The sequence below is a fragment of the Sorex fumeus genome, unplaced genomic scaffold (genome assembly GCF_029834395.1).
Source record: "Sorex fumeus unplaced genomic scaffold, SorFum_2.1 ptg000051l, whole genome shotgun sequence".
Classification (NCBI taxonomy): Eukaryota; Metazoa; Chordata; class Mammalia; order Eulipotyphla; family Soricidae; genus Sorex; species Sorex fumeus.
The window spans coordinates 42,997,453-43,021,764 of record NW_026606108.1 but is presented as its reverse complement, the minus strand read 5'-3'; positions in this window follow the sequence as shown (position 1 = coordinate 43,021,764).

The window sequence follows — 24,312 nt, the reverse complement described above, 5'->3', positions numbered from 1 at the left end:
TACTCTTCAGGTGTTCGTGTCTGATCTTGTCTGGGCCTGGTGCTGTTTGCTTCTTTACCAACAAAACGGCATGTCGGATTTCGGAAGGGAGAACATTGGGAACAACATATCCATCCTGCAGAATTCGGTATGTGGGCAGGTGGATGAGGCTATCAAAGAGATCCAAGTAGAAATCATGGATAATCTTCTCCATTGCCCTTCTGGAAGATGTGATAGATCCTCAGGACGTCAGAGGGCAGTCATCTTGGTCTTGTAGTTGGCGAAGGACAGGCAGGCATTGCGAATGCTTTTCCCGGCTTCTGCTGCATCTGCCAGCACTGCTGCTCTTCTCTTTTTGAGGTCTTCCTTTATCACTTCTCTGCACTGCATTGCAAGCTTGGATCATTGCTTTTGGTTGCCTGAAGCTTGTGAATAAGCTGAGGTTGGCAAATAAGCTCAAGAGTTTTCGAAGACAGGTGTTTTTTTTTTGTGGTTATCTCTCTCTTGGCGTTCCTCACACAATCATGGAGGTGCTGACATAGTTGATCGTATTCCTCGTCCCATGTTGCCGCAAAAGTGCCAAAGAGCTCCCAGTTTGTGGTCGTTCTGTCTCGGCCCTTCACATACTACCTGTCTGAAAGCAAGGCTCCATCCCAGTGGAAAACCAGCAGGACTGCACTACTGCACAAGAAGGGAGATATCCACGACATTGGCAACTATCACCTGATCTGCCTATTGTCTGTCATCTACAAGCTGTTCACTCGAGTCATCCTGTATAGGATTGGTAGAACACTAGATGAAGGATAACCATGAGAGCAAGCCGGTTTCCAGTTTCCGAAAAGGATTTAGCATGATTGACTATATCCACATGATAACCAAGCTCATTGAGGTTTCTCGCGAGTTCAAGATGCCACTCTGCTAACATTCATTGATTTAAAGAAGGCCTTTAATTCTATTGAGACAGAAGCAGTCATCGAAGCCCTAGCCAAACAGGGCATTCAAACTCAATACATCAGGATACCCTGTGAGCTGTATTACGAATTCACTACCAGGATCTCACCATTCTACAAGGAAGTGATTGTCCATGTCAAGAGAGGGGTTTGGCAGGGTGATACCATTTCACCGAAACTCTTCAGTGTCACCCTTGAGAATGTCATGTGGCAACTGGAATGGGAAGGAATGGAAGTGAAGATAGACGGTTGGCAACTACAGCACATCTGCTTTGTTGATGACATTGTTCTAATAACACCAAACATTAGCCAAGAGGCACAAATGCTGGCTAACTTCAACCGTGAGTGTGGAAATGTCGGACTACAGCTGAATCTCATGGAGACAATGTTTATGAGAAATAGTCTTGTTCCTGACGTTCCATTCGCTCTCAACGAAATGAACATCTCTGAATGCAACAGTTATGTGTACCTAGGTCGAGAAGTCAACATGACGAATGTCCTGGCACCTGTGTTGTGCAGGAGGAAGAGAGCAGCTTGGAATGCCTTCAAGAGCGTCAAAGAAATAGCTAAGAGGACAAAAAACCTCCGGCTCTGGGCACATCTCTTAGATTTCACTGTTCTTCCTGCATTAACATACACCTCAGAGACTTGGGCCTTATGAAAACAGGATGAGAACGCTATTCAAGTCTCCCAAAGAGGAATCAAAAGAGCTATGCTTGGAGTATCACGCTTCACTCAAATGAGAGAAAGAATCCGGAGTTCTGACCTTCATCGACAGTCAAGAATTAGGGACACTGTCTTATTTGCCAAGGTGTCGAAAATCGGATGGGCTGGACACGTAACGAGACTTAGAGACAACCACTGGACTAGAGCCATTACCGACTGGATTCCACGGGATGTCTAAGACCACGTGGCCACCCACCTACGAGATGGTGAGACTTCTAGGTCAAGACCCTCAGTGATCTGTTTGAGGCTCTTTGTGTTTCTAGAATGAGCAGACGCCATTGGGCTACTCTAGCATGTGACAGGGACAAATGGAGACGTTACTGGCGCCCACTCGAGCAAATCAATGAGTAACAGGATGTCAAGTGATCAAGTGATATAACAGACTGGAAATGGGAGGCTCTGGGCAGCATGGAAGACTTCAAGATCACAGTTGCAAAAGAGGGAGCATGTTCCACATTGTTAATTTCAAGTAGGAGATCAAGTGTAATGAAGACAAAGAATTGACTACTATGCTTGGCAAAATTTCAGTCAGCAAAGAGCTTGAAAGAGATTTGGTGGAATGATTGAAGATGAAAACCAACTAAAGAAAGAATGGGAGGTGAGAGGTGGAAGCATCATGTTTGAACAGCTCTTAGGAGGTGTTTTGAAATAAAGAGAATATTTTTCAATGAGGCTTGGGAACTAAATGAGACCAATTCAGAGGACAAGGATTCAGAGGACAAAGGTAAAGCTGAGTATTCAGTGCATTGTTTTTCTGCTCAGTTGCTGCCTCTTGTAGTTTTGCAGGAACCCAAACCCAGTGCACCCGACATCCAAGTTTTTCAAGAAAAAATTCAAGGGCTGTATTTTTGTTTCAACCCTCCTAATTGTTGCATTTAATTTTAAATGCAACTCATTTAATTTTAAAAATTCCTGGTGAGAATCAAATCACATTTTTAAACCAGATGGCTCAGCACATGTAAAATTCTAATCTGGAGATTAAACCTCCAAGAGGAAGGTGACAGTCTTCTCTCAATTCTACCTTTGTTCCAATTCTGAGTAGTATCCACTTAATATTCTTACCTATGTTGTTTCTTAAAATATAAAATAAAAACTATTATTGCTTAAATGATACCATAGAGTAAGTTTTTTATCTCAATTGAATTGGTAAATTATCATTAATTTATAAAACATTATACTGGAGTGATAGCACAGTGGGTAGGTCATTTGCCTTGCATGTGGCCAACCCAGGTTCGATTTCTCTACCCCTCTCGGAGATCCCAGCAAGCTTCCGAGAATATCTCACCCGCGGCAATACCTGGCAAGCTCCCCGTGACAAATTCTATATGCCAAAAACTGTAATAACTAGTCTCATAATTTGTTGTGAGACATTACTGGTGCCCGCTCAAGCAAACTGATGAACAAGAGGACAGTGCTGCAGTGCTACCAACAATAAACAAGTAGAAAAGAGAAAACTTTACAAGCAATGAATTGAAACATTTTTTTCTTTTCTTTCCCTGTTTTTTTTTCTGGATGCAATAAAATTCATGATTTTATTAGAAGATTAGAAGATTTTGAGTATGTAATATACTGTTGTCAATTATAGTCACACTGCTGTATACCAGATCTCCAGAAATTACTCATTTTGCAGTGTTGATTCTGCATGCCCCTTAGCTCTAATCTCTCCATCTCTACTCCCCTCCCTGCTCTTAGTAACCAGTTTTCTACATGCTCTTTCTCAGTTTGGTTCTTTCAGATTCCACATATAAGTCATATGGAAAATTCATTCTTCTGTGATTGCCATATGTCATTTAGCATAGTGTACTGCAGATTCATCTACATCATCACAAAAAAGCAGGTTTCCTGGTACTAATCTCGGCCATTCTTGAGTGTTAGTCTCCTATTTTGTTACTTTATGTTCCCCAGATGAATGCAGGCAGGGTGGGATGGGGGGGATGGGGTTGGGAGGGATACTGGGATCTGTGGTGGTGGGAAATGGTCACTGGTGGAGGGATGGGTATTCGATCATTGTATAATTGAAACCCAAGCACAAAATATGTAAGTCTACAACTGTACCTCATGGTGTCTCACTAATAAAGATTAAAGAAAATAAAAAATAAAGGTGAGAAAAATACTAAAAAGCAGAGAAACTGAAGGCAAATACAGTAAGACCATGAGGCAGAAATAAAAATATAAAAATTCAAAAAAAGCAGGATTGCCTTCCTTTTTAAAGCTAGTCTTCAGTGCATATTTGTGTGTAACAACATTTTATGTGTGACTTTGTAGTAAATATTTTATAGTGTACACACACACCGAGTGATTCCTTTGTATACCTTAAGAACATACACTTTAAAATTGATATCATACAAGTTTCAGGATAACTACTGCACACCCTGATATGTATATATGCACCCATCGCCAAAATTGTAATGTAATTCATATCTATCAAACGAACTAGTTCTCCTTACGCTTGTCACCCTCTACCTTCTTTGTTCCTTCTGGTAACTACAATTTTTTTCTCAAAGTCTAAAAGTTATTTGTGCTTTATTTGTTTGCTTATATTCCACATCTGAATGAAAACATCCAGTATGTGGCTTTCATTTCCTGACTTACTGATTTAGCATAATCTCAAGTTCCATTTATGTTGTTGCAAAAGACAAGATTTCCATTTTTTTTAATAGCTAAAAACTAGTCTACTAAGTAAAGTCTTTAATTTTTTTTGTCAAATGTCCCTCAATAAGGATGAGGGGTGAGTATAGAATGGCGAAACTCTGTGCCTTTGTTCTGAAGTGTTATGGGAAAAGTTGAAATCATGCAGTTTACTGTAACTTGGATAGAGTTGGAAGGTATCATGCTAAGTGAAGTAAGTCAGAAGGATAAAAGACAAATTCTGGTAAAGGAGTTGAACTACAACCATAAAACTGTCATGGGGGCGGGGGTGGGTATGGTGCCGCCAGCAGGTCAATCTGTACCCGTGAGGCGAGTGCATCAGCAGCCTGATGGTGCCTTCAGACTTCCAGATACCCCAAAATTGCTGCTGTGCCTTTGGCCAGACCCCAAAATCTTGGGGTAAAGTTTACCAAGAAAGTAAACGGTCAAAAGTTAGGTATGTGGGAAACACACCCACAAACTACCTTCAGCTCAGCTATGTAATTGGAGGCATGGCCTCTCTGGTTCCTGATTGAACTGCTTAATGGCCATGATCCCAGAGACTCAGAAACAAATCTCGAAACCCAGTGGCTTTTGGCAGAGGTTACCAGTGCTGGACCAACCCAGCTGGGAATAGGTTTCGTGCCTTGGCCTGTTCCCCCAGGAGGCCTGGTGGCTGTCATCCTCCAGAGGCCACTGGATAGTCAGGTTTGGGCGCGCAGTGACGAGACATTTTGGGCCTCACGGGATGGCGGTGGAGCTGGTCCTGTCCTCCCCCACCCCAATGAGACCGCAAGTCGTCGCCCACAAACGGCCTTTCTGGCTCCAGATCAAGTTGCTTAACGGCCATGATCCCAGAGACTTAGGAGGCTTGGAACCCAGCACATTTTGGCAGAAATCCCTCCAGATCTAGGTGTTAAAATTTCAGAATTTCAAAATCGCGCAGCCACTATTGCAGACACACAACATCATATGTTATTCATAACCAGCAATAGAAAACAAATTGTCTACTGTTACCTTTTCAGCAGATCTGAGTGTTGGGGTAAAATCTCAAATAATAATGGTGGGTCTGGTGTCAAAATATTGAATGTGATCAAAGTAGAGAGAGTAATGTGGAAATCATCTGCCCCACAGGTAGGGGGAGGGTATAGGATGGGGGTATACTGGAGTTGTTGGGGGTGGAGAATGGGCACTGGTGAAGGTACGGGTGTTTTATTGTATGACCGAGGCTTAGACCCGAAAGATTTGTAACAGCTCTCATGGTGATTCAATAAATAAAATTATAAAAAATTAAAAACAGTAAGGTGGAGTTCATGCACAATCAATCAGCTAATCAGTAGCTGAATAAATAGCAGTACTCCTACATTTAAAAAAACAAAATAAAATATTTCTCTTGGAAAAAAAACTGTCATATAGATATTATGATAAATCACATTATCATGATAAAAAGCAATTGTAATATTACTTTTAATTTCACCATATAGTGAATAAAACTTCCTCCAATTTTTGGTATAATAAAAGAATGGTAGAAATCATTTAAGTGGGTGAGGGGACCAAAAATTAGTGCCACATAGTTAGCTGTTAGGATGCCGACTAACAGAAAATGCTCTCCTGCTATACCACTTGCTCTCTACCATACTGTAAAACTAAGGAAGTGTAGAAATAAAGTAACACAAAATGCAGCAATATTTACAATAGAAGCAAACAAAGCATTAAATCTAACCAAAAAATCTAACAAAGAATAAATCTAAACGATGGACATAAACTTTGTACAAAGACAACTTTCAAAATGTTATTGAACAAAATTAAAGATTACGCCAAATAAATAGAAAAATAGTCTATGTTAAGTAACTGCAAGGCTGGTTATACAATCTCCTTCAACTTATCTATTGTTTCAATGGCAGACCTCAAAGTAGACAATTCCAGTCAAAAGTCCTGAAGAGCTCTCTCTTGGAAATTAAGATTAATTCTGAAATCTGAATCCATGAATTCCAAATAAGCATTCAAAACCAAAATATTTAACTATAAAAATTTATTATATGGCCGAGTGATAGTGCAGGTTGAAGACACTTGCCTTATATCTGACTGATTCTAACTTCAATCCCTGACACAATAAGGTCACCTGATAACTACCAGGGGTCACAAATGAGCACAGAGCTAGAAATAGCCCCAGAGCACAGCTGGGTATGGCCAAAGAAACAAAAACAAAAAGATTATTGTAAAGCTACAGTCATAAAAACGCCATAGTCATTGTCACTAAACTAGACAGTGAACGGAATAGAGACTATAAGAGCAGAATCATTATGCACAATTACTTAAATTAGGGCCAATTAAATGTGAATTTTGATCCCCAACTTATAAAATAAGTAGATCTAGTAGTACTTTTCATCTAAGTATGAAAAATAAAAGAATAAAATATTTATAAGCAAACAGACTATTTTTACAGCCTTGATATGACCAAAGTTTTTAAACAAGACACGAAAAAATATAAAAAGTAAAGTAAAGTAAGGTCCTCCTGTTGATCATCGATTTGCTCGAGTGGGCCCAGTAACGTTTCCATTGGAGACTTTGTTGTTACTGTGTCTGGCATATCGAATACGTCACGGGGAGCTTGCCAGGCTCTGCCGTGCGGGCGAGATACTCTCGGTAGCTTGCCGGGCTCTCCAAGAGGGGCAGAGGAATCGAACTCAAGTCAGCCATGTTGGCTGCGTGCAAGGCAAATGCCCTACCGCTGTGCTATCGCTCCAGAAAAAATATAATTTAATAGTATAAAATAAAATAATGATTAATTGGATCACTTTAAAATAAGTTGCTCTGCTTATCAAAACTATCATTAGAAGAATAATTTAAGTCAAATAATGGGAGAATAGTTGAAATAGCTGTATTTGAACAAAGGAATTAAATCTAAAATATATGTGGAACTCTGAAGAGAAAAGAACTAATATTCCAATTAAAGAGGGAAAATGAGGAAAGAATTTAAAGGACACTTAACAAAAGAGAACAGTTCACTTGTCAAAAACATATTAATACGTGTCAAAATTATTATACATCAAAGAGATACAAAATGTATGAGACGCCACTAATACATTGACCAAAATGGCCACAATTTAAAAGACTGATAATACCAACTTGTTGGGGAAAATTAGGAACAACTTTAACTCTATTATTTAGAAGAATGTAAATTGGTATAGCCATCTTGAAAATTTTTATAGTTATTACTAATATTGGATATATACTTTGGGAATTTACTCACTACTCAGTAATTCGATTTCTAGGCATTTTCCCAACAGAAATTTGTACATGTGTGTACATTAAGGCATACTCAAGAATCACATAGCAACATTGTTTTTAAGAGCATAAACCCAAATATACATCTACAGAAGAACAAATAAAATGTGTTATAGTTGTATAATGTAGTGCTAATAGCAGGAGAATTTAGAAACCAAAAGTACTTATGAGGATACAGATGAATCATTCAAGCATAAAGTTAAACAAATGAAGTCATATGTAAATTAGTACATACTGTATAATTCCATATAAATTCCAAAATATAGCAAATATAACATATGGTTATAGAAATCATGGTTATCTATAAACCTTTTAGAGATAATGAGTGGAAGAGGAAATGAATATCTCTCTGACATTAGTAATATATTATTCTCTACCGTGTTTGGTAGTGTTTAGATCATGAAAATCCATCATTCTTTGCAGCTATGTCTTTGGACTTTTCTTCTATACAATAAACAGTTTTGTTGTGAGAATGACTATTGACACCTGTGACATACATATGATGGCGAAGGTGCCTGGTGACACTTCATAGTGAAGAACACAGAAATAGTCAGGAGGAATATGTACCCTGACCTAATGATAGATTAAATATATAGCTCTGTGATTCCAACAAAACCTTAAGAACTGGCAAATAGAATGATCAAAAAATAAGGAATATAAAGTAAATTTGTTGTGTACCACAGAGGGCAAGTTGGGGCTGGGACGGAAATTGGGGGGTATTGGTGGAGGGAAGATCACACTGGTGGTGCTAGAACACTAAATGCTTGAAACAACTTTGTAGATTGCAGCATTTTTTAAATAAAAATCAATTAAAAGTATATAGCTCTGTGTGTGTGTTCCTGCATGCATGCATGAGCTGGGGAGGGGGACATGACATAGATGTTCAGAAAATTCAAATGTACAGGTGATCCCTTCATTTGGGAAGTTATGATCTTGTATTTCCTCCTCAATCTTCACAAAAGTTGAGATATTTTTAACTTTGTCTAAAGCTCATCTCTCCACCTCGTTCTTCCCTTCCCTACTGGGTCTATTTCTAATAAAACATTATGAGGCATTTTTTCATTTTTGAATATCATCTCTAGACTGATTTCTTGATAGCAGATGAATTCGTTTACTTCTTTAATCTTCCTGCCCAGCAGAGTGCTTGAGTTATAGTGGATATTCCATAAATATTAGTCAGTATAATTTATCAGAATGCACTTAAAATATACTTTCCAAATAACATACTTATATTCTTTAATTTTACCTCCAAAATATGTAAAAAGTAAATCTGAACCATCTTTCAGTAAATTCCTGGTATGCTAATATATTGGAAATTGAGAAGGAACATTTGATGGTGATATAAACAAACCCTTTACATAATTTTAACAGGGTCCTATAAGTTCAGTTGTGTTAGTCACCAAGTAACCTCAACCCACCAAACCGATTAACTTATTCAGAATTTAGTATTTCATAGTCTTCAAGATGTTCTTTTCTTTCTTTTTTTATCAAAAATATAAAATATATTTATTAGGTAATATGCAGTAATGCATTTTTAAATCAGAAATAAAATCTTGCTTATTCATTTTTTTCCTTAAAGTTTTATTAGTGAAACACCATGAGGTACAGTTGTAGACTTACAATTTTTTGTGCTTGGGTTTCAGTTATACAATGATCGAACACCCATCCCTCCACCAGTGCCCCTTCTCCACCACCACCAGTCCCAGTATCCCTCCCACCCCCCTTCCCCCCATCCCACCCTACCACTGTGGCAGGGCATTCCCTTTTGTTATCTCTCTCCTTTTGAGTGCTGTGGCTTGCAAAAGAGACATTGAGTGGCAATCTTGTTCGGACTATAGTCTACTCTCATCACGCATTTCCCATCCTGAGAGGAACCTCGCAACACCCTTTATTTGGTGCTCCCTTCTCTATCTGAGCTGCCTTTTCCCCTAGCGTGTGCGGCTGTCCTCAAAGCCATGGAGTAATCCTTCTCGTACTTATCTCGGCTATTCTTGGGTGTTAGTCTCCTATTTTGTTACTTTATGCCCCCCAGATGAATGCAACAAGATGTTCTTTTCTACAACCAATATTTATTAACAAATTTCTGGATATGCATTTTATAGAAAAAAATCATTGGTGTGGCAACAAAAAGCAGATTAAGGACTTTACAATTGAAAATAAAATTACCTAGAGAGACATAGAACAACAAGTAAGGTGCTTGCCTTGCAGGCAGTCAGCCTAAATTCAATCCCAGAACCACATATGGTGCCAGAACCCCACCACCACTATGAGGGATCCCTGAGAACAGAGCCAGGAATAAGTCCTGAGCACAGCTGGGTGTAACCCAACCCCCCAGACTCAACATAATATATAAATTTTTAAATAACATATTCTGTAACCTAGTATGCTTAAAAATTCTCTAATGGGGGCTGAGTAATAGTATAGCAGGTAGGGCCCTAGCCTTTCACACAACTAATCTGAGTTCAATCCCCAGCTCTATCTATGGAGCCCTGATCCGTCAGAAGCAAAATCTCCCTCTATCCTTCACTCCTAAGTAACACCCAATAGTGCTTTATATGTCTAAGCTTTCCAAGCTATACATGTAGATGTATTTATATCTTATTTTGCATAAATGGACTCATATAACTAAAAAAAACTCAATTATATTGAGTTATATATTTATAAAAATGTATAGTTATTTTTATTATTTGAAAAAAACAGTTATTTTCAAATAATAATCCAGGAAATATTTTAGCGTTCAAAATATACATCTACATATTATTAATATGCCATAATTATATGAATCTTTATTTAATAAATTATAATCAGTTCTTTAGTTCTATAATCAATCCTATAAGTCTTGCCTATATACCTTTGAGTGTACATCAGTGAATCCATTTAAAGCATAAATTCATAAACTGGAATTGCTGGAGCCCATGATTTAGTATTGTAAGGTAAGTGAACATTATTTAATGTCCCCCCCCCACATCCCAATTCTACCTTTGAAATAAGAGGCATTAAAACTTCCTGTAAATAGACCCAGAAAGGGTGTGAAATGTGAAAGGGAATACACTTTGTTCGCCAGAGGCAAAAAAATTTTATTTCTTCCTCATCTGATATAACCAAGATAAATGAAGTGTTAATGTACTGCATTGAGTCACTGCTATAGAGATTCACATTCACCCACATCCTGCCTGGTAGAGAGATGTGACTACTAAAGCCAGGTCCCTCTGTGGCTAAAAATTCATGAGTTCCTGAATATAAGAGCTTTCTTTAGACCTTTGCCATCTTCCAAAAGTCCTTCTGAGCAAACTGGGAAACGAATAAAAAATTCTCTATCATCTTATATGGCAAAGAGTGACATATAAAATACATTTTACTCCTGTAGGATACTGGGGTGGCTTTCTAATACCCATTTTATAGATGATGAAACTAAAAACTAAAAGTATTTTGTTTCCTCTCCACAATAATAGCACTAGTAAATTTTAGAGTCTGAATTCAAACCAAAGTTTTCTGGTTACAAAACAGGCTTCCTATAACATCTCTATCTAAACACCCCCCCCCCAAAGAAATAAAACATATATTTGTAGTTAGTACAATACAAGACTTTCGTTAAACATTAGTTTTTTCAGTTGAATGTTAGGGAAATGTAAACACAGCTTCAGGAAATCAGCGGGGGGATCTTTTAGGGTTTGAATCTTCAAGGTTACTCTCTCAAATAATTGGGTCAACACCCACAACATGTTAGAAAAGAATTCTACTTAGTTGCAATTTATCGAACATGACCTATTAGGAAAGAGACATGTACATTCTTCTGATAATTTGTCCCAAAGTCCTAAACTAACACAGCTTTCTGAGAAATTTTGACATCGTAGGAAACTCTTAGAAGTATAGAACTGGTTTTGTGCAATCACTTACCACCACCCCTTCCACACACATACACAAACACATACTCCCACACAAGTTACCAAAGGTCATTCTTAAATTTCCTGGCCGTTTGAGTTTTGTTACCAAATCAGCAGGAGTCAACGTTGGCATGCAGGGCATACGCCCCTATGTCCGGTTATACTGTGTCTCCATTGGGAAACACAGTTCCCTCAAGTGACAGGACTGTACCTTACAATTATGAGTGCTAAAAATAGATGCGTACAGTAAGAGGAACATCCATGGGAAGTGGGTTTTGGTATTTCCTTTGGTCATACATACATCTGTTACCCACTAACTGATTTCTAAAATGATTACGGATAGCTTACAGTAACAATTTTTATACCAAATGACTAATTATTAAAAACATGTGACTCTTGAGAATTATAAATTCAAGATATGGTGAAAAAACTGAAAAACTTTCAGGATGAATCAGATCTTAGAACAAATGAACATGTATTAGAGGTTTAAATATTCAAGTTGATAGTCCCCTTTTCCTCCTTTCTTCATATTTTTCCTCAATGACCTGCACGAGAACCATGGAGACATACAGCATTGATGTCAAAACTACCTCTCCCCATAACTGTTCAGTGAGGGTAAAATTTGTCAGCAACTTTCCCTTGATATCTCTAATGGTTCTGAAATAAATTTCCTAAACAACATAAATCACACAGATATTTTTTGGAGTTTTCTTCCATGAACCTGTATCTGTCCTATTTTTCTCTAAATGAATTCATGATTCCATTCACCCAGTTGCTCAAATCTACTCTTAGCAACAACCACTTATTTTCCCTTTTCCTTCACATGTAATTCATTAGCAAACCAGTCTATACTTTCCACATCCCGTATCTGTTCTTCTAGTCCAAGCCATTTCAAGGTCTTCTGAGTCTTGAAATAACAAAGTGAATTCATCCCACTCACCAATCTGAGTTTTCACAATCTACTCCGTGATGCTTAAAAATAGTACTAGAGCATATTAAATATATTCCTTAGGCTATTGGTTTTTCCTCCTCTTGGAAAGTCTGTCAAGAGGAGAGAAACTTGGCTGCTCTGTCAAGATCTTCATGATGCATTTTGTCATTTGAATCTCAATTCAAACAACCACCTACCTCCTTCAGCTAAATGATCACTGTCACTCTCACTGTCCTCCCATCGTTCATCGAGTTGTTCGAGTGGGCCCAGTAACGTCTCCATTGTGACATTTGTCACTGTGCTTGGCATATCAAATACATCACGGGTAGCTTGCCAGGCTTTTCCGTGAGGGCGAGATACTCTCGGTAGCTTGCCGGGCTCTCGGAGAGGGGCGGAGGAATCAAACCTGGGTCGGCCAGGTCAGCCCGAGTGCAAGGCAAATGCCCTACCCACTGTACTATCGCTCCAGCGCAGCTAAATGATAATACACATTTATATTTCCTCTCCACGTCTCACCTATTATCACACATCCCATCTCCATCACATGTTTTCTTCTCAACATCATTCTCATCACTGCCTCAAATTATATACGCTGATTTTTCTTCTTAATTCCCTTTTCTCCTTAATTTTCTTCATTAGAAAAATCTTTGAGAAATTTTTTGAGGATTAGAAACCTTCTTTGTCTGATTCCTAACTGAATTCCCAAAGCCTGACCCAAGTTCAAAGTACCTTTGATTTTGTAGATATGGCTACTCCCAAGAATGTTGTCTGAACCTGCTCTATTTATCTTGTCATATTTTGAGCATATATTATGCATTTCAGGGCCCATCCAAGACATGTGTGCTGTTTTGCCTTAGTTTTGCTTCTTTTAATTTTTTTTTGTTTTTTGTTCTTTTTTTTTAGATTTTTATTAGTGAAACACCATGAGATACAGTTGTAGATTTACAAATTTTTGTGATTGAGTTTCAGTTGCTTCTTTTAATTTAAGAGTAAGTTGCTGTTTCCAAGAACCTGTTGATAACACTGAGGTGGATTTGTTTATTAATATGAGTATGTGTGTGTTTGTGTGTTATAAAATATACAATGAAATACATAATTTGGAAACTGCATTTTAGTAGCTTTTTTTGTTCACTATCTTTTAAAATATGCAACTCCTAACATTTCCTCTCCACCTGTCTATGAATTGTCTGGTGCATGTTCGAGGCTACATTACCCCACAGTTGAGTCAGCTGTTAGCAACTGAAGTTGTTGTGGAGCTCTGTGATGAGGGTATCAGATAGTCCCACCCCAGAAATTGGAGGATTATCATGGATCATTTCAACAAAGCAAAGGATGGCCTGAGCACCAGCACCTTTCTAGGATGGTCCAATATAGTCCTCGAAGCCAGTCCAGTGACAGAGCCCAGAGAAAACTTTTTAAACCCACATAAGGAACTCTATTGTTTGCATATGCACATGCAGAGCTCCAAACATTTCCTCCAGGAGGCCTTGGCCCTACTTGAACCTCCGACCACTACCTCTCCCTTGACCAGCGCTGTTGCCTCCTCTCTCAGCCTTCTTGACAGGTGCCCCACTCAGCTGTGTGATCTGCCCTGAAGACTCTTCTGTGTGTTCTTCACCTTGATGCAATCTTCAAGGACCTTTTCATGACCCTCCCACTCTAAAGTCGAATTGCCCATTAACAGTCTTCCATCACATTGAAATATTTTCCTTTGTTAATCTTAGTATAATTTGGAATTGCACACATATTTGTATGATTTCTACTGAATGTCTTTCTGCTGCCCCTCCCCCTACTGACTCAGATCCAATCCTGTATGGTCCCTCGAGTTCTGCTGGGAATAATCCCTGAGTACAGAGCCTGGAGTAGACCCAGAGCATCACTGGTTGTGGACCTCCCCCCAAAAGTAGGAAACAGAAGTGCTGCCATGAAATAGTAACAAGAGCAATAGAAGTTAATATTTATTTGGCAGTTCCTTTGTACCAAGAACCATTTCAGAAACTCAATATTTATTTAGTTCTCAGAACCACAATCATACGATAGGTGTTCCTCTTGTGCCAAGTCAGTAGACAAGGAGTGGGGGCACAGGGAGCTCATAATGTGACAAATGTCATGTAGGTGGTGAGTAAAAAACTCAGGGCTCCAGCCTAGGGCACTGCCCCTAGCCTCAGAGGTCTTACTCCACCACTCCGCTCTGCTGCTTTCAATGAAGTAAAAAGATGTGCGAGGACGTGACATCTTGTTTCAAAGAGTAAATTGAGTCTCATCCCTGTTCCATATAAGCAGATTTACTCCAAATTATGATTTCATGATAGTTAGAGCCATTCTTCTTGGCTGTGAAAGGGAGGTCTGAATGAGATGAATAGGTAAGTGGATGCATGCCACCTAAACATTTATAAGTCTTTCTAGAAAGGAGTTCAATTTTTTTCTCAGCTAAATTTTATCTTCTGTCTATGGAGTTTGAAGAACCTGAGGTCCTAGGAACTCATTAGTGTCAGGTACACTCAGTCCCTGCCTTCAAGAAGTTTAGGCTATGGCGGTGGGAGAGATGATGAATGTCTATCTCTGCTGGTGTTGTAAAAGGAGCTGGAGGAGTAAATTCTGGTGTGGAGAAAGGATAAAGGGAGTCTCTACAAGTATCAAGGATTTTCACTGCCCACCAACGTGATACTTCTAGAACATCATTTCTTAGTTGGAGGCCTTCTGACGCCCAGAAGGCATCTCTCCCCAGAATAGCTCAAAGGGGGGAAAAGTGAAAATTATGTACACAGGGCTGGCAGGAGCAAGGATGAGGGCTGGGCAAGGTACTAGAGAATCAGCCAACCAGTATAACAGGGCGCCACCAGAAGGAAACAATATTGGAAGGGGTCCCCATCAGAAAAGGGTTGAGAAATACTGCTCTAGATCAGGTCGTTCCCCTGACACCACTTCCAGATGTGTGACCTCTGAAGTCTTAGTATCTCTCACAGAAGTATCGTGAGGATCAAACTATTGTAAGGCACTTAGAACAAAGCAGTCTGAAGTAGCAGCTGCTGTCATTATTAGGAGCACTATGATAGCGTTATCTCCAAACCAGAAATCTGGATCTGATAAAAATAAGAAATATGTTAAAGGAGATTATATGTGAAAATACTTTATGTTTGTGACCAAGATAAATTTTCATGCTAAGTCACTAAAGGTCTTTCGGAAGTATATGCAAGATCTGTTGAAAAGGCTCTCCAAGGAGTGTCTTGGGTCAGAATAGTGAGAACAGAAACAGGGGTGTTGTTTAGTTTTTCCCAGAAATCTTATCGAGTAGAGCTATTTTTGCAGACACTGTATCCGGATATTTTATTAGATGGTCCTGTGTTAATGTTATTTGTCATTTGTAGAAGAGATTTATAATGTCCTTCTACATTGCCAATTTTTTATATATTATTGAGTGATGAGACCATCATCATAATTCAATCTCCTTTTAAGTAAATTTAAGATATTTTTTAATCGGGGGCCACACCCATCCGTGCTCAGGGGCTTCTTGAAGCTCTGTGTTTTTTCCCTCACAGACGACCTGGTGGGGGGTAGGGGTGAGGGAGCACCATGTGCTGGGGGTAGAACCCTGGCCCCTGCATACATAGCATGCTTTACATACACTCAGCCACTGAGCTGTCTCTGTAGGTCACCAAGTTTCAGGTGTTGTTTTTTCAAAACTTTAGTATTTATCATTGCCTTAAGATGCACAAAACTCCAGGAAAATCAGCCCACTTGATTTGAGTTTCACTGCAACCAGCTAGCACGGTGCCTTGAACTTTATTTTGCATTTACCAGATTTTCAGTGACATAAAATTAATTAGAGGCTCTTGTTTTCTGTATTTAATTGAAAAGATTATCACGGGGTCAAACTTGTTGGAAGTATCACCATTCCTGCTAATGCAGGGTCCCAGTGCAGCCCAGGTGAGGAGATATGGAATCTCCCCACCTCAGGGATTTGGGGGGAGGTGTACGTCGGAGAGCAGAATGAATTGATCACCTGGCCTCCACAAAGGCTGGGAAACAGTTACGCCTCTCATGAATCATCAGGTAAAGTCTCTCCAGCATGCTCAGGGGGCCTCCTGAACTTTGAAACTTGGATCTCCTCCAAACATGAAATATGGAATGGTGCTCTTTATGCAATGCTTTCATCACCAACTCCCTTTCGCGTCTCTTTCATCTCAGCGAAGAGCAACAAACAGGTTCTGGTAACTGCTCCCTATGATTGTCATGCTAACAAAACTGTTTACATGGAAATTAGGAAGATTTTGGAATCAAAGGGCATGTGGATACTGTAATCACAGAAGACTGTGCCCATATGGTAATGATTCCAATCTGGATGCTAATTCAACTTTACTCCCTCATGTGGTATGTGTAACGGAGCATAGCATTGTTCCCTCTTTGGTGAGCACGTAGGTTTTGGTCTCCATTTATAGAAGACCAAAGTATTTAGCATAAAAATGATCCACACGATCTTCCATTGGAAACACACACACAAACACACACACACACACACACACAAGAACACACTCCTTAGATCACTCTTCAAACACCACTGAGGTGCTGATGATGAAGCTGACAATTTTAAATCAGTAATAACCAACTCCCCACATGGATAGATGTTAGTTAGCAGCTGGGCTCCTGACATCCCTAAGCCCAGAAAAAAAGTTGCTGGAGCCACAAAGGAGGCAGAAGATGTAATGCTGGAAACGATAATCTATCCTCTCTGGTTCTTTTACCTTTAAACAAATCCTCCCCACAAAAGAAAGATGTTTGTTTGTTATTTTCAGTCAAGTTGAAGGTTTATCCACATTTCCTGCTGATGAGTCATTTCTGCAGTTTACTGGGGAAAAAAATTGAGAACGAAAGTGCTACAAAATTAAGGATCAAAGACGTAAAACTGACGTAAGCCCCAAATAGGTAGGGGCCAGTAACTTAATCAGCAAACACATCCGTTGACACATCAGGACAGTACTTCCAGGGAGTTTGAGTTGTCAGGGATTTTCCCCAGCCTGCCTCTGGGTAGCATTTCTGTTGGCATCACCTATCAGAGACTTGCAAACAAAGCACACAGAGTATTTGGTCAAGGAACCATATTTGCCTGTAGTCCACGAGAGAAATGACCTCTGGCTTGCTTCTCGTGATGGCCAGGTTAAGATAGAAATGTTTGTTGTTTGTCTATGGGGCCTGGGTTGAAAAGACCAGCAGAAAATTGCATCATCTTTACAATGTGCAAGTGCAGAGAGAGACACCAGGCTCTGTCTGAGATTGGTAGCAAGTTCATTGGGGGAACATATGTGAGAACCCACACACAACCTAAGCGGATGGGTCTGCTTTCCATACACAAACATATTTGTTCTTAATTATTATTTCAATTTTTCCTCTGTAGACAATTTATTCAGTATAAAGAAACAGAGAACATATATATGCATATGTATGCATATATATATATATATACTCACGCACAATACACACACACACACACACACACATACATGCACCTATAGAGTTTCACTTGAAATATCTACAGTGATAACAACAGTAACAAAAAACATGACTGGGGCCAAAGCAATAGTACAGTAGGGAGTGTGTTTGCCTTGCACGTGGCCAACCCAGGTTTGATCCCTGGCACCCTATATGGTCCCTCAGCACTGCCAGGAGTGATGCCTGAGTGCAGAAGCAAGAGTAACCCCTGAGCATCACCAGGTGTGACCCAAAAAGAAAGAAAAAAAACATTACCAGGGGAAAAATTTAAATGTTAAAAAATATACAAATAACATGTATTTAGCACACATATATTATGCATCACATTTATTATTTGTGTGATTTAATCTCAGAACAACCCTATGTAGGACTTTTATTATTGTTTTCATAGATGAAGGAGTCTTATTACATCTTTTTCCAGTGTACACAGCAAGTAAAAGGGTCTTGACTGCAAATTCTTACCAAGCACTGTGCTCTCCTCTTCTGAGGATGAATCATTTCTGCCAGCACTTGGTTATATCCTCAGATCAAATCCTTCCTTTTCTACAAATTAAAAGCCTCTTAATCCTGGGTGGGAGTGATAGCACAGCAGGTAGGGCTTTGCCTTGCACGCGGCCAACCAGTGTTCGATTACCAGCATCCCATATGGTCCCCTGAGCACCGCCAAGAGTAATTCCTGAGTGCATGAGCCATAAATAACCCCTGTGTATCGCTGGGTATGACCCAAAAAGACAAAAAAAAGCCTCTCAATCCTACCTCGAATTCTGGATAATGAATGAACAAAGAGAAAACTTTGAACTTTCATTTAAGCAGTTGAGACACCGACCTTCACACATTGCCTAACAGAGCAGGTGAGTCTACAGTCATTTTATAACTTCAAGCCTATCTTGAAGTTACAGCCTCTAGACCTGATAGAAACCCCTCCAAGAGCTGCATTCACCTAGCGCTCTGCCATGTTCACTAGGGATGTTCTTGCCTGCCTCCATGTCCCAGGCCTTTCCGAAGGGAAAAGATACCCCTCTTCCAGTCTCTTCCTACTTTCACAAAGTCCCCTTCACCTCTGCTAATCTGTCCCTACAACCTTCGTCTCAGACTTGCGTTCTTCAAGACTGCCGTGCGATGGTCAAAAGCTCCAGTGTTTTCCAAGATCAGACATGTGTCTATGATGCCACCAAGAACTGAAGGAAGACAACATTTTCAAAGTCCCTCTCTGTGTCTCTCCCTTCTCTGCTGTCTGCTTTGCCATGCCCCACTCAGCTACTGCCTTTAAACAATGACTAGTTGTGAAACTGAGATACCAGAGGTGACACACATTAACCTTGATTTCCTAAAGATCAGCTTACAGTATCTGAAACAGAATCAGTTAATGTTGTCTACTGACTTGCAATTCAAAACCCCACTCTTTTTAAAACATATATTCGTCCAGGACCATCCTTCTCGGCAGAACGTGTATTAAACACTTGTAAGTTCACTCTTCTCTACTCACTAGAACCCAGGTTAGCCATCTGCAAAATCAAAGGACTGGACCAAAGTATCTCTAAAGTCATTTTCAGTTCTAATACTCCGATGTAATTTAAGTTCCCATTTTCCTACACTGAAGTTTACATGCACACACACACACACACACACACATGAATGTATATATATTCAGTATATAAAGTGCAGTTGCATGTATATTATATATACATTTAAAAAACTGTATATACAAAGTGCTTCCTATGGGGATTTAGCAATAACCAGAACAAGTAATAACTCTACTGTCATGGGTTTATGATTTTCTCTCCTTCCTCTTCCCCAAATAATTTCAACATATAAAGAAAGTCCATGGTAAAGTTGATCAAACAGTTTTGCATAATGGATTGAAACCTGAGCTCAAATTCCATTACTACATGTCATACCTTGGGTAAGTTATTCTAGCTGTCTGAGTCCTTTTTGTAGAAAAAGAGAAACTAAGAGCTACATAATGGAGTTACTAAAGGAAGAGGAATGGGTATTTTTAATTTCCTTATTCATTATTTCAGGGTTTTTTTAACCTTGGAAAATAATCTATTTGGAGGCTTTTGTAATTGATGATTTAAATAAATATAACTTGACTGAAATAAAAGCACAGGGCTCTGTGCCAAGTGCGTGGCACATAGTAAATGCTCAGTCGTGGTAGTTATTGTCATTATTATGAACAGAGCTTTAATGCACCCAACTTATTCCTCTTAAGTGACTCTGCTTGTTTTTGTTTAAATGATAGGATTTACATCTAATTTAATTGAATCTAACTGAAGTTCTGCAACATCTCCCTAGTAGAGATTTACAAATTCCCAACTCACAATATGATATCCCAATCAGTTATACCCAGTGTTAATTTTCTTTTGTTGTAAAAAATGAATTACAAATGAATTAATGGATTAAAACAACACAAAATTTGTCATCTTATAATTCTGTGCTCAAAAGTCTAAGATGGCTTCCAGTGAATGAAAATCAATACATCAGTCAAGCTGTGCTGTTCATTCTGGAGGGAAGAACATGCTACCCAGACTATTGCCTGCATTTCTCAGCTCATAGCTCTTTTCTCTTTCAAAGACAGTTGTGTCTCCTTCTTAAATCTCTCTCTAACTTACTTCTCTTCCACCTCCCTCTTCTATTCTTAAGATTCTTAAGGACCATGATCTGTTAACTATAAGGCCTTAGAAATATCATTTACTCTTCTTCCATTTTATGTTCTGGGACCAGAGAGATAATATATATCACTCACTTTTCATATGCCCAACCTCATTTCACTCTCTTGCTACTGCATATGATCCCTCAAGGAATGATCCCTGAGTACATAGGCAGGAGTAAACTCTGAGCACCTCCATGTGTGACCCAACCCTTCCCCAAAAGAATCAATATAAAATAGGATTAATATCTTTCTCAATCAACAGCCCTCAGGATAAAATGACAACACATATGAAGCCATAGTCCAGTAACTGTCACATTGTGAGTACTCAAATAGAAGCATCTAGAAGAGGTTAATAAACTATTCTTTAAAAACCCTGACAGTAAATATTTAAGGCTTTGCAAACCATGTTATCTCTAGTACAAATATTAAACCCTGCCATTATAGTGTAACAGTAGGCCCCCCAAAAGTAGACAAATGTACATAGCTATATTCCAATAAAATTCTACCTACAAGGACAAGTAGAGTCATATTTGGTCTCCAAGTTGATCACTACCATGTGAGCATATAGCAAAGGTTCCCATTGGCTTGCTGTTACCAAAGTGAATTAAACAAAAAGATGTATATTTTGAACTCTTCCATAATCTGTTTTGAACTCAGAGAGGCTAGTAATACCTTATTTTAAATCTCCTGTCAGTATGAAGGTTAAAAATATCTCAAGGGGCTGGAGCAATAGCACAGTGGGTAGGGTGCTTGCCTTGCACGTGGCCTACCTTGGTTCAATTCCCAGCATCTCATATGGTCCCCCGAGCACCACCAGGAGTAATTCCTGAGTGCAGAGCCAGGAATAACCCCTGAGCATTGCTGGGTGTGACCTAAAAAATAGTCTCAAATCCTTTTTTCCTTCTATTGAAAGGAAATCTAATTCTCCTTGCCTTGCGTCTGAGTTATACTTGATGATTGTTTGACAAATATATGGTGGTAACAGTGGTATTTTAGAATTCCTGAGGCTAGATTATAAGAGGACTTTAAACACATAAATTTTATAATTTTTAATCCCAAACATTCAAAATACATCTTAAAGATTCTTTCCAGAACCCTGTGGAATGCTGACTCTGTGGAGTCTGGCCATGTGGAAAGGTCAGTGGATAAATCTTCATGTGAGCTCCCAGTTGTCCATCCATCAGCATTAATTTTGCACAATCCTGCACAGGATCCAGTTAATCAAGTGAAGAAGCACTGAATGATGCTATTTGTCGATGAACCAGTCAGCATAACCTTTACTGATTTCCAAATACAAACAATTATGTTCAAGATGACATGGGTTATTGAGTGAAGCCACTTTTTCAGGTAGTTGATACCTAACAGATAATTAGAAAATCTTGGAATTTAGTTCTAGGGCACGGCAATTTTTATCTCGTTTTCTCACTGTTAGTGTAATACAGAAAACAATGTTAGTGTTTTCAAACATTCTCAGATAGTAACTGGCAATGGAAAATATTCAGCAAACAATCACTGAATGAATTAATGGTGATCCAGTTCCTCCCCACTCTGCCTGACCGGATTTCCTTGACAATTCCAAGTCACAGCTCAATTATTGCGTTATTCCAAAAGCTTTCCTCTGTTTGTCTCCCTTCCTTTAGATCAGATTACACCATTTGTTACCTGTTTCTTCATCACAGTAAACTATACTTTTTAATAACTTTAATTCACAATATGATTCTTCAAAGTGATGCTAAGTCTGCCTTCTCAAACACAAGGATGGGATCTTTCATGTCCTTCAATCCTACAAACACACAATAAGTGCCCTATAAAAATTAAGCACAAGGGCCGGAGTGATAGTACAGCAGGTAGGGCATTTGCCTTGCACACGGTCGACGTGGGTTCAATCCCTGGCATCCCATATGGTACCCCAAGCACTGTCAGGACTAACCCCTGAGCATTTCTGGGTGTGACCCAAAAAGCACAAAAAAAATTAAGCACAAATATTGAATACATGACATAAGTTGCCACCGCAGGAAGATTTTTATCTAGAAAATTCTGTGCACTTGCACTTATTCAGTACAGATAGCCGCAAAGATGGTGTACAAGAAATAGCTAAATATTCTTCATCTCTTGGAGGGACTTTTCCTCTTTCTTTTTGTTTTCTATAGGTTTCTGCCTCCCCTGCTCCCTGAGTGTCCACACAGCTGCACGCTGAGCTCAGACTTATTCAGAGATACAGCTTCCTGTCATGTGGGAGCTTCAGGAACTAGTTTTCTTACCACAACCAATTCTCAAAGGGCCTGAACCCACCGCTGCTGATCCTCCAGAGAATCCCAAGGTCCATGCTCTCAACCTTGGCAGGTTTAGCCTGACCTGCTCTCAATTGCCCTTGCCTATGGGAAGAGAAGAGGCTGGTTCTCCCCCGTCCTTGAAAATAGGGTGAAGTAAGGAATGTGACAGGGGCCTTATTGGGCTTACTTCTTGGAACCCTGAAAGATTCTGGGGACCACTGAGCCGAGCCAGTGCCACCCTCCATGTAAAATAAAACCACACTTGTGTCACTTATGCTTAACTCCGTGCTTTCTATTTTCATGACGTGATACCTACTATCTACCTACTAATATCCAACTCCCCTCTTCCCCTAGTGGATTCATAAATCCTATCACTGATATTTCGGTCCTAACCATCGGGACAGAGCTCTGCCACTGTGTGTGTGTGTGTGTGTGTGTGTGTGTGTGTGTGTGTGTTTGAGTCAGTCCCTCAAAAACCCTGACCCTCAGTTTCCTCTCCATAAGATGGCCCTCTTCCTACCTGACAGCTGTAGATAGAAGATTGAGAAATAACACAAGCACCCCAAGCCTGCTAGATGGCACTGTGTGAGTCCTGGCGGTATACAGACCACAGAGAGACTCACTGGATGACCAGCTCTTGCTGCATTCAGCCAACTGAATTCTTCCACCTCACTTCTGAGGGACACTCAAATCTCTTTGCACAGAAGAGGAAACTGTGGCCGTGGGACAGTCAGCCACTTTCCCAGGGTTACCTGGCCCACACAGCTGTACATGTGTGTCTCTCCCTGACTCTCGGGTTCAGATTCACAAGCCTGGCTCCCAAGACTGAAATCCCTACATACCCACCCTGTCCTTCCTGTTCTCATACTCATCCTTTCACCTGGTCTAGTAGCTCTGTGGGGAGGTCTCCTAAGCAAGATCCTCATTCTCTTGATGGTGCCTCAGCCCCCCTAACTGGGAAGGGATTGCCATGGCTGCTCCATCCAGCAGGAATGCAAGCATGTCTGCAAAGTTTTCATTTCCTGGTTGCCAGTGTGGAAGGAAAGGCAGCGCAAATGCAACTCATTGTTCCCCATGCTTCTGGTTGGTTTTCCAGGCACAAGAAGCTGAATGGATTTTTGATACCTGCGCTTGTTATTACAACCTTCTCTGGAGGACCTGAAAGCTCGCCGCAGGCCACAGAGCGGCTGCGGATCCAGAATTGGGAGGACTCGAAAGTAAAATTGTCCTCTGCGGTAAAAGTCAGACCAAACAGAACCCAGCCAGTGTCTTCTCATTCAATAGTCTGGAGTCTGGCTTGCAGTGGCATCAGCAGCACTTTGACATTCACTCTGGTGTTTTCCCATATATTTTGGGAGACAAGGATGGGCTGTAGGAAACCACATTCCACTGGGCTGCCCCCCAGCCGTGCTCACCCCACCCTCCCCACCAACTAATATGACTCTAACCTAAAACCCAAGACAGAAAAATAGCTTTTGCTAAATTTTAAAGGGCAAAAAATAAGGAAATCTCT